Below are 10,499 nucleotides of genomic sequence, written 5' to 3'. Positions count from 1 at the left end.
AGCAAGCACTCCTTCAGAAGACCTGAAATCAAATGCCCCACAATCGTTTTTCATCAGTTCTTTGTCTATCAACAGTGAAGCTTTGCCCATTGGGTTTGATCTGACAGTGCCAATGCATTTGACCCCCAGATTTGCATCGAGGTTTTGTATTAAGTCAAAGCTTGTGGAGTAGTTGTTACAGAAGACAACTAAGAGGTGTCAGAGCCTGGAAATTGTTTGTAATTGCAGCATATATACAAATATAAAAGATGCAAATCCATGCATCAATAAAGTGGTTGTAATATGTCAGCATAAGAATAAGTCAATAAGGGATGTAACAATTAAGAAAATGCATGTATATGTGATCCAATCACTGTACTTTACAAAATAAAGTATTTCCCAACTACATTAGTTTTGTGTCTCTGCCCTTATTATAAATGGATAAATCAACCGTTTGGTAACATGTGTTTTTAGAAAATTATTTAACCCTAATAAGATTTGCCTTTCATTATATTACTTTAGAATGTTCAATAAAGCCTCTGACATTGTTCCATGTTGAGGAAATTTGCCTTTCTTTAAAATATTTGACAAAAAGAGCTTTCTTTTTTTAGCATTTTCATCCCACTCCAAACTCCTGTGTGGACGTTTTTTTAAACAGGTCAAAATTTCAATTACATGGTGCATTCTAGTGGAGTTTTCGAGTATTACAAGTCTAAACCAATTGGTAGAAAAGACTTAATAAGGTATGTCAATTTCAGTGTATGCCTGAGTTAGATATAAAGCTTCAAAATATGCTCTACCAATTTGTTGAGCAGAACGCTAAAGTTAATACTGAATGTGAAAACTAGTGTGTGTGTGTGTGTGTGTGTAATATTTTCTGCAGTTTCTTAAACAATGGTAAATTTGAACTGGTCTAACTTTGAAAACCAAATGCAGAATTTAGGTTGAAGGATAATTTTAGTCTTAATTGGGTTTCCTTTTCTTAATTAAAAAAAGTTTATCCTTTAATTAAACCTTTTGTAGCAACATACATTTGAGTGCAGCTTAAGTTTTAAAATGTATAAACTTTAACTTGCAGGTTTGATAAATTTACACCTACCCTGCTCAGATCTTCAGTCACCTCCTAGCCTGCTATGCTCTTGCACCTCCTCTCCAACCCCCCACATTCAACATGGACCTGTGAAGATGTGCAGCAGATCCAAGCACCTGCAGGTGTTTGAGAGACTTTTTTAAGAAAAAAAAAAAAAGAGCAGCCATGGGAAACCAGAACCACAGACATCCAAAAGGGACTGACACCCAGGGAAAAACAGTGGAGCCCCAGGAACCCCCCCCACCCCCAACAGCCACAGCGCTGAAACCCCCGGAAGCTGTGGCAACGAGCCTCTGGGCTCCACTGGCAGCCAGCAATGCCGGAGTTGGGCTTCACTTAGTGGAGACGTGATATACCACAGGAGAGGGGGCAGTCCAAAACTCAACCTGACAAACAGGAAATCAGGTACATTCACATGTTCCCACCCTAGTGCCCCCACATGCAAACACTGTTACCCACACAAGACTGCATATTAGTCGGGAGAGCAGAAGTGCCGACCCCCAAGACGAAGGCTACAATGATTCACTAAAGTGTAAAAAGGTGTTTTTGGGAAAATTCAACTCTTTTGAACATTTGGCTCTCCAGGTAAAGGGCCCAATACGAACTATGTTTCTGAATGTTTACAGGCCTCCTAAGTCCACGTCAAATTTTATTAATGATTTTAGTGACCTGCTGTCTGTGATATGCGTTGATTATGACTGTTTAATTATTGTGGGAGACTTCAACTTTCACGTTGACAACCCTGAAGACAGAAGTGCAAAAGAACTGTGTGACACACTTAGAAACTTTGGTTTAACTCAACATGTTAAACAGCCAACACACAAACAGGGACATATTTTAGACTTAATCATCACTAAAGGTCTAAACATTTCACAGGTCAATGTAACTGATGTTGCCTTATCCGATCACTTCTCCGTTACCTTTGAAAGCATCATTTCCAGTGACTCATTTAGCCAAAGGGACATCATAAGAAAACGCACCTTTAAGGACAATGCCGCGGAAACTTTTATTCAAGCTTACTCTGCTACTTCAACCTTGGGCTGCAACTCAGTAGATGAGCTAGTAGATAACTTTCAGTCTAAAGTCTCAGACATCACTGACTGCATTGCTCCAGTCAAAGTGAAGGTTTTTTCCGGGAAGAAAAAATCTCCTTGGAGAAATGCTCCAGCAGTTAGAGGTGAAAAAAGGGAGTGTCGAAAAGCTGAACGCAGGTGGAGAAAGAACAGACTCCTGGTTCACTATGACATCTATAAAGAGAGACTTTACAGATATAACTTACAACTGAAAAATGCAAGAGAATCTTTCTCTGAGATCATTAAGAAAAACATTAATAATGCTCGTGTCTTATTTTCCACAGTCGACAGGTTAACAAATCCTCCTGTGTCCGTGGCTTCAGAACTCCACTCCACCAGGGCCTGCAACGAATTTGCTAACTTCTTTACTGAAAAAATCCTAAAAATTAGAGGATCACTTTGTACATCCACACCAACTCTAGAACCAAAGCCGTATTCAGCTGGAACTACTTCTGACAAAATGTCCCAATTCAGCCAAATAAACTCCAAAAGCTTAGAGCAGATCATTCAGCAGCTAAGTTCCTCCTCCTGCTGCCTTGATGTTCTCCCCGCAGCTTTCTTTAAAAAAGTTTTACCTGTCATAGCGTCTGATTTGACTCAGATAATGAACACGTCCCTTCTGTCAGGTGTTTTCCCCCAGTCCCTAAAAACAGCAATTATCAAACCACTGCTGAAAAAGAATAATTTAGACAAACTTCTACTCCAGAACTACAGGCCCATCTCAAACCTCCCCTTTATCAGTAAGATCATTGAAAAAGCTGAGTTTCAACAATTAAACACCTTCTTAACAACGACCAGCCGCTTTGATGTTTTCCAGTCAGGTTTCCTCACCACAGTACAGAGACCGCCCTGATCAAGGTGTTTAATGACATCCATATAAATACAGACTGTGGAAGAACCACCGTTCTGGTTCTATTGGACCTCAGTGCAGCATTTGATACTGTCGATCACTCCATTCTGTTAGAACGCCTGGAGAACTGGGTCGGCCTCTCTGGTACAGCACTCAACTGGTTTAAATCCTACTTAAAGGACAGGGACTTTTTTGTATCAGTAGGTAACTTTACATCAAAGATGACAAAAATCCCATTTGGGGTTCCCCAAGGGTCCATCCTGGGTCCCCTCCTCTTCAATATCTACATGCTCCCTCTAGCCCAGATAATAAAAAATAACAACATCAGCTACCATAACTATGCAGACGACACACAGCTCTACATCACCATGTCACCAGGTGACTATGAACCAATTCAAGCACTGAGTAAATGCCTAGAAGAAATCAATGCCTGGATGAGACAAAATGTTCTTTAATTGAATAAAACTAAAACTGAAGTAATAATATTTGGACCAATAGAGGAGAGATCAAAAGTTAGCACACAGCTTCAGCTGCTTCAGCTAGAAACCACTGATCAGGCCCGCAACCTGGGAGTAGTGATGGACTCAGCCCTGAACCTCCATCTAAAGACAAAGTGGACCTTCTAGAACCTAGAGAACATTTCCAGGATTAAAGGACTGATGTCTCAGCAGGATCTGCAAAAACTAATCCATGCGTTTATCTTTAGTAGAACTGATCACTGCAACGGTGTTTTTACAGGTCTGCCTAAAAAGTGGATCAGAACGCTGCAGCTGATCCAGAACCTGCTGCCCGCGTCCTCACTAAGACTAAGAACGTAGAGAACATGGACCCGGTTCTGAAGTCCTCACTAAGACTAAGAACGTAGAGAACATGGACCTGGTTCTGAAGTCCTCACTAAGACTAAGAACATAGAGAACATGGACCCGGTTCTGAAGTCCTTCCACTAAGACTAAGAATGTAGAGAACATGGACCCGGTTCTGAAGTCCTCACTAAGACTAAGAACGTAGAGAACATGGACCCGGTTCTGAAGTCCTCACTAAGACTAAGAACATAGAGAACATGGACCCGGTTCTAAAGTCCTGACTAAGACTAAGAACGTAGAGAACATGGACCCGGTTCTGAAGTCCTTCCACTAAGACTAAGAACGTAGAGAACATGGACCCGGTTCTGAAGTCCTCACTAAGACTAAGAACATAGAGAACATGGACCCGGTTCTGAAGTCCTCACTAAGACTAAGAACGTAGAGAACATGGACCCGGTTCTGAAGTCCTTCCACTAAGACTAAGAACGCAGAGAACATGGACCCGGTTCTGAAGTCCTCACTAAGACTAAGAACGTAGAGAACATGGACCCGGTTCTGAAGTCCTCACTAAGACTAAGAACGCAGAGAACATGGACCCGGTTCTGAAGTCCTGACTAAGACTAAGAACGTAGAGAACATGGACCCGGTTCTGAAGTCCTTCCACTAAGACTAAGAACGTAGAGAACATGGACCCGGTTCTGAAGTCCTCACTAAGACTAAGAACATAGAGAACATGGACCCGGTTCTAAAGTCCTGACTAAGACTAAGAACGTAGAGAACATGGACCCGGTTCTGAAGTCCTTCCACTAAGACTAAGAACGTAGAGAACATGGACCCGGTTCTGAAGTCCTCACTAAGACTAAGAACGCAGAGAACATGGACCCAGTTCTGAAGTCCTCACTAAGACTAAGAACGTAGAGAACACAGACCCGGTTCTGAAGTCCTCACTAAGACTAAGAACGTAGAGAACATGGACCCGGTTCTGAAGTCCTCACTAAGACTAAGAACGTAGAGAACATGGACCCGGTTCTGAAGTCCTCACTAAGACTAAGAATGTAGAGAACACAGACCCGGTTCTGAAGTCCTCACTAAGACTAAGAACGTAGAGAACATGGACCCGGTTCTGAAGTCCTCACTAAGACTAAGAACGTAGAGAACACAGACCCGGTTCTGAAGTCCTCACTAAGACTAAGAACGTAGAGAACATGGACCCGGTTCTGAAGTCCTCACTAAGACTAAGAACATAGAGAACATGGACCCGGTTCTGAAGTCCTCACTAAGACTAAGAACGCAGAGAACATGGACCCAGTTCTGAAGTCCTCACTAAGACTAAGAACGTAGAGAACACAGACCCGGTTCTGAAGTCCTCACTAAGACTAAGAACGTAGAGAACATGGACCCGGTTCTGAAGTCCTCACTAAGACTAAGAACGTAGAGAACATGGACCCGGTTCTGAAGTCCTTCCACTAAGACTAAGAACGTAGAGAACATGGACCCGGTTCTGAAGTCCTCACTAAGACTAAGAACGTAGAGAACATGGACCCGGTTCTGAAGTCCTCACTAAGACTAAGAACGTAGAGAACATGGACCCGGTTCTGAAGTCCTTCCACTAAGACTAAGAACGCAGAGAACATGGACCCGGTTCTGAAGTCCTCACTAAGACTAAGAACGTAGAGAACATGGACCCGGTTCTGAAGTCCTCACTAAGACTAAGAACGCAGAGAACATGGACCCGGTTCTGAAGTCCTGACTAAGACTAAGAACGTAGAGAACATGGACCCGGTTCTGAAGTCCTTCCACTAAGACTAAGAACGTAGAGAACATGGACCCGGTTCTGAAGTCCTCACTAAGACTAAGAACATAGAGAACATGGACCCGGTTCTAAAGTCCTGACTAAGACTAAGAACGTAGAGAACATGGACCCGGTTCTGAAGTCCTTCCACTAAGACTAAGAACGTAGAGAACATGGACCCGGTTCTGAAGTCCTCACTAAGACTAAGAACATAGAGAACATGGACCCGGTTCTGAAGTCCTCACTAAGACTAAGAACGCAGAGAACATGGACCCAGTTCTGAAGTCCTCACTAAGACTAAGAACGTAGAGAACATGGACCCGGTTCTGAAGTCCTCACTAAGACTAAGAATGTAGAGAACACAGACCCGGTTCTGAAGTCCTCACTAAGACTAAGAACGTAGAGAACATGGACCCGGTTCTGAAGTCCTCACTAAGACTAAGAATGTAGAGAACATGGACCCGGTTCTGAAGTCCTCACTAAGACTAAGAACGTAGAGAACATGGACCCGGTTCTGAAGTCCTCACTAAGACTAAGAATGTAGAGAACACAGACCCGGTTCTGAAGTCCTCACTAAGACTAAGAACGTAGAGAACATGGACCCGGTTCTGAAGTCCTCACTAAGACTAAGAACGTAGAGAACATGGACCCGGTTCTGAAGTCCTTCCATGGCTCCCTGGATCTCAGAGAATAGACTTTAAAATCCTTCTGTTAGTCTATAAATCCCTGAATTAGCATCTAAATACATCACAGACTTGTTATCAGGGCATCAACCCTCCAGACCACTCAGGTCTTCTGGCTCCAGCCTGCTCTGCAGAACCAGAACCAGAACCAGACACGGAGAAGCAGCATTTAGTTCCTATGCTCCACTTATCTGGAACAAACTTCCAAAAAACTGTAAAAGTGCTGAAAGCCTGAGTTCCTTTAAATCAAAATTAAAAATACATTTATTCAGGATTGCCTTCAACTGTTCTAGTTAAACTGTTTTTAATGTTCGCTTTTAGATTATATTTTTCCATGTTCTATTTTGTTTCTACATTTTATTCCTACTTGCTTTTACTCTGTTTTTTCCCCCTGTATTTTAATCATCTAAAGCACTTTGCATTGTCCCTGTACTGAAATGTGCTATATAAATAAATTTGCTCTGCCTTGCCTCCAAGCGTGCTGGAATGCTGTGTTGTTGCACGTTGTTCTCAAGTGCATTTAAAACTGGGAGGGGTAAAAAGGGGTGGTGCCCCCCCCCCCCCCACACACATGCACACACCACCCAGAACCCTCAGTGTCTAAATGCAAATGGCGACAGGGAATGCCACCAGGATGAGGCCTACACAATCACCCGCCTCCCCCAATCCGTGCCCCACATGTGTTGTAGGTATGTTAAAAATGAAAGTGTCTAAAATGTACAACTGCCAACCAGAACCATAAAACCCCCCACCCCACAGCTCCACACCAGTAACCCAGTCCGCTGCACCGCTCCATGCATTTATGTAGCTGCTGTTTAGTTTACACAACGCCGCTCAGCTGTCTGTAAGACAGATCGGACATTTTATGGCATAACACTGCCCTCCATTCAGGACCTGTACTTTTCCAAAGTCAGGAAAGGTGCAGGAAATATCTCACCCTGGCCTCAACTTCTCCCCTCTGGTAGGCACTACAGAGCACTGTGCGCCAAAACCAACAGACTCAGGATCAGTTTCTACCCACAAGCCATCACTCCGATGAACAGCTGACTCTGACTTGGAGTCAGGAAAGTCTCCTGTGCAATAACCCCATAACTCTGCCTCTATTTAGCCACCTGTCTACCAGCTACCACACATCACTTATTTATTCATTGTTCTCTATTCTCTAGCACTGTTCATTCTGTTCATTCTGCATATACTGTCTACCACACTCTCTACCTCCCATATATGACATTTCATACTAATTTATTCCAGCATCCTCGGCACTCATCACACTGTGGAAGTGTATGTGCGTCTGTACATCACTTGTACACACCTATAATAGTAATAATTGACTCCTGTGTGCTTCCGCTGTATTCATTGCATGATTGTCTCAGTCTATCTGTTGTATTTAGTGTGCATGTGTTCTCTGTTTTGATTTTATTACTTCTTTATTACTGTATAAGTAAGCACATTGTGAGCATTATACAATCCAGAGGGAAACTCCTCGTATGTGAACACAGGCCTGGCAAATGACGCTGATTCTGAAAACTAAAATAATGCAAATCTTTATAACACCCTCTAGTCGGTGTTTATAACTCCCTCGTTTATTTTTTTTTCCAGTGTTTTGTCATCTGGACATTTACTGCAATAAGTTATTTTATGCTTTCAAACACTCAGCGCCAGAATCCAGCGGCGCCGTGATGAAGACGGTGGTGTTGACGTGAACGTTTGGACCTGAAGTGGAGCAGCTGTGACGGTGTTTGTCTCTCAAGACGAATGAATATGTTATACTTTGGTGTTTTGAACAGCTGGTGTGTGTGTGAGAGAGAGAGAGCGCTCGGAAACAAGCAGCAATATTGTTGATGGCTGTAACGCACAGCCTGCCCCCCCCCCTCCCTGGTTATTTTTAGTTTAAAGTCAACAGAGCTCGCCTCTTAATGACCTCAGGATTCCTCTCAGCTCTGCCTCACTATTCCCCCTAAAAACAAACGTATTTGGTCATAGAGTTAAACATGAAGCTGCCCTGAAGGTGTTTTCTGCTCTGTGTCACTGATTTCTGCTCAACATTACTAGAAGTCTGGATAATGTTTTGCTTTCCTGCACTTTGGATAACCTGCTGTTCTTTGTCATAAAGCGAGAAAAGCTGCTGTCAGCTCATCCCAAACCAAGGATTTGTTTATGCAGGCCGACCCCTCTCCTGTGTTTTATTTATAGCAACCAGAACAACCTCTGGAGTAATCTGTCCCATTGGGGCGTCTGGTTTTTCTCTCCGACACGCTTATAGCGTTAAACTGTGGAAATGGGAGCCATCACCCGGGAAACCAGGAGCGGGATCTTTGAATTTGTCCTATTAGCCGAATGCAACCATCCATCCGCTGTCAATTGTTGCTCATCATCGGAACCTTGGAGGGTAAAACATCCAAAGGGCTTCGTGCTGCAGCCCAGCTGCTCTGACATGCAGATGGAAAGAGACAAGGAGTTAAGTTAGATGAATGGTCTAAAGTGGGAGAAACTGAGATTCTAGAGCTGATTACCTTGTCCAGAAAGAAGTGTAGAAATTCCTCACAAAAACCACTAGAGACCTTCAGGGGAACAAGGTCTCGAGCATCTTTTTTTTGATGAAACAAAAATCTCAGAAGAAACGCTCAACATTTCCATTTCCCCTCCTCCGTTCAGCTCTCCTGCACTCCCTCCTATCCCTACGGGTGTGGTCATTTAACCAATGATGCGATCTGGGTGTTGGTTGATTTTCAATGGAGCAACCAAACCCAGAGCCAGTAACTGTGTTACTGGCTGGAGTGCACGGTTTGACTGCTTAACAAAGTGCATCAATATAAAATAACAATGGCATGTGGTCTGACAGCACTGCATCGTCAGCATATCCACGATGTAGGGTCATGCTAGCCTCATGCTCGGCTACAACCGAGCCACGACCACACCATGCCGGTAGAGTTTTTATTATGTGTTCCATTTACCTCCGAAACTAGCAAGTAAGAGATTATTACCCTGTTTACACTACCCTAACTGAGCCGAGACCAGTCCGAGCTCGGTAACCGAGATAACTCTTGTGTGTAAATGGTCAGCAGACTGAACTGAACCGCGCTAGACATAACCGGACCGCGCTAAATGCAGACCAGTTCCTGTTGTGGTCTCGGACTGTTTTTTTTTCTTGGCCCAGTTTTTTGATAAGGAGCGCATGAGCAGACCGCGTCATCCCCTTACAGTCAGCTGACTGTCCGCGGGTTTTCCGGTGTGTCTGGCTGCACGTCCCGATTCACACTCCATTCAGACAAATTTCAGACATTCATAATAATACTAGCTTCCCTACCGTGCCACACGGTTTCCAGAGATGACTCTGCTTAGCAGTGTGATGAACCTTGGTGTCTGTTGTTGTTTCCTGCGTCTGTAAATCCTTATTAGACGTTTATTTGTCTCATCCACTTCCCAAAAGCCGACTCTCTCAAGTAAATTCACCAATGGTTGCCTTCTTCCCCTGACTCTCCGCAAACACCGAAATATCACAATATCAACCATAACATCCTGAATGTTACAGGCGCCGCTGTTTTGTTTTGCTTGGTTCCGCCTTCAATCCCAGAGAGCAGCAGTACCGCAGATCGTCACTAGGAGGCGAGGAAACCAAGGAACCGAGATAAGCTTGGTGTGTAAACGGTCGGCTCGGCTCGGTTAACTGATCCAAGCTCAGACTGGTCTCGGCATGGATCGGTTTAACAAGGGTAGTGTAAATGGGGATTATGTCAAGGACTTTTTAGCCAAAGAGGAAGTGCGTCAGAGGTCACCTTGACAAGTGCTGTCCGATTAGTGCAGTCAGTAAGGACGGGGGGGTAGGAGAAGTAGCCTGTATGCTTCCTCCCGTGGCTGATTTAGCCTAGGAACCTTGCAGTGTTCATTACTGCTGTTAAGGAGCTATAAGGAATCTTGGAGTTGAACCCAGAACCTCCGGCCACCACTCTCATAAGCACAGCCCAGCTCATGGAAATTAGTGAAAATGTCCGGAGAGAAGAGAGTGCACACTTTGTAGTTCACTTTCAGAAGGCTGTATGCCCGGATTTGACTAGAATCCTCCATGTGGGTTTCCGTCACGTAACGACGTCGGAGTTAAAGGCTGTCCGAAATCGACACAGCAGATCAAAGCTCCTTTCCTCCTTTCTTACTGCTGACTCCATGAAAGGTCAAGGAACAGGAGCTATTATTAAGGGTATTTGGATGGAGCCTTTACGTTCCAGCTTACC

Source organism: Fundulus heteroclitus, chromosome 17 (assembly GCF_011125445.2).
Source record: "Fundulus heteroclitus isolate FHET01 chromosome 17, MU-UCD_Fhet_4.1, whole genome shotgun sequence".
NCBI lineage: Eukaryota > Metazoa > Chordata > Actinopteri > Cyprinodontiformes > Fundulidae > Fundulus > Fundulus heteroclitus.
The sequence above is the reverse complement of the archived record's forward strand: the minus strand, read 5'-3'. Positions refer to the sequence as shown.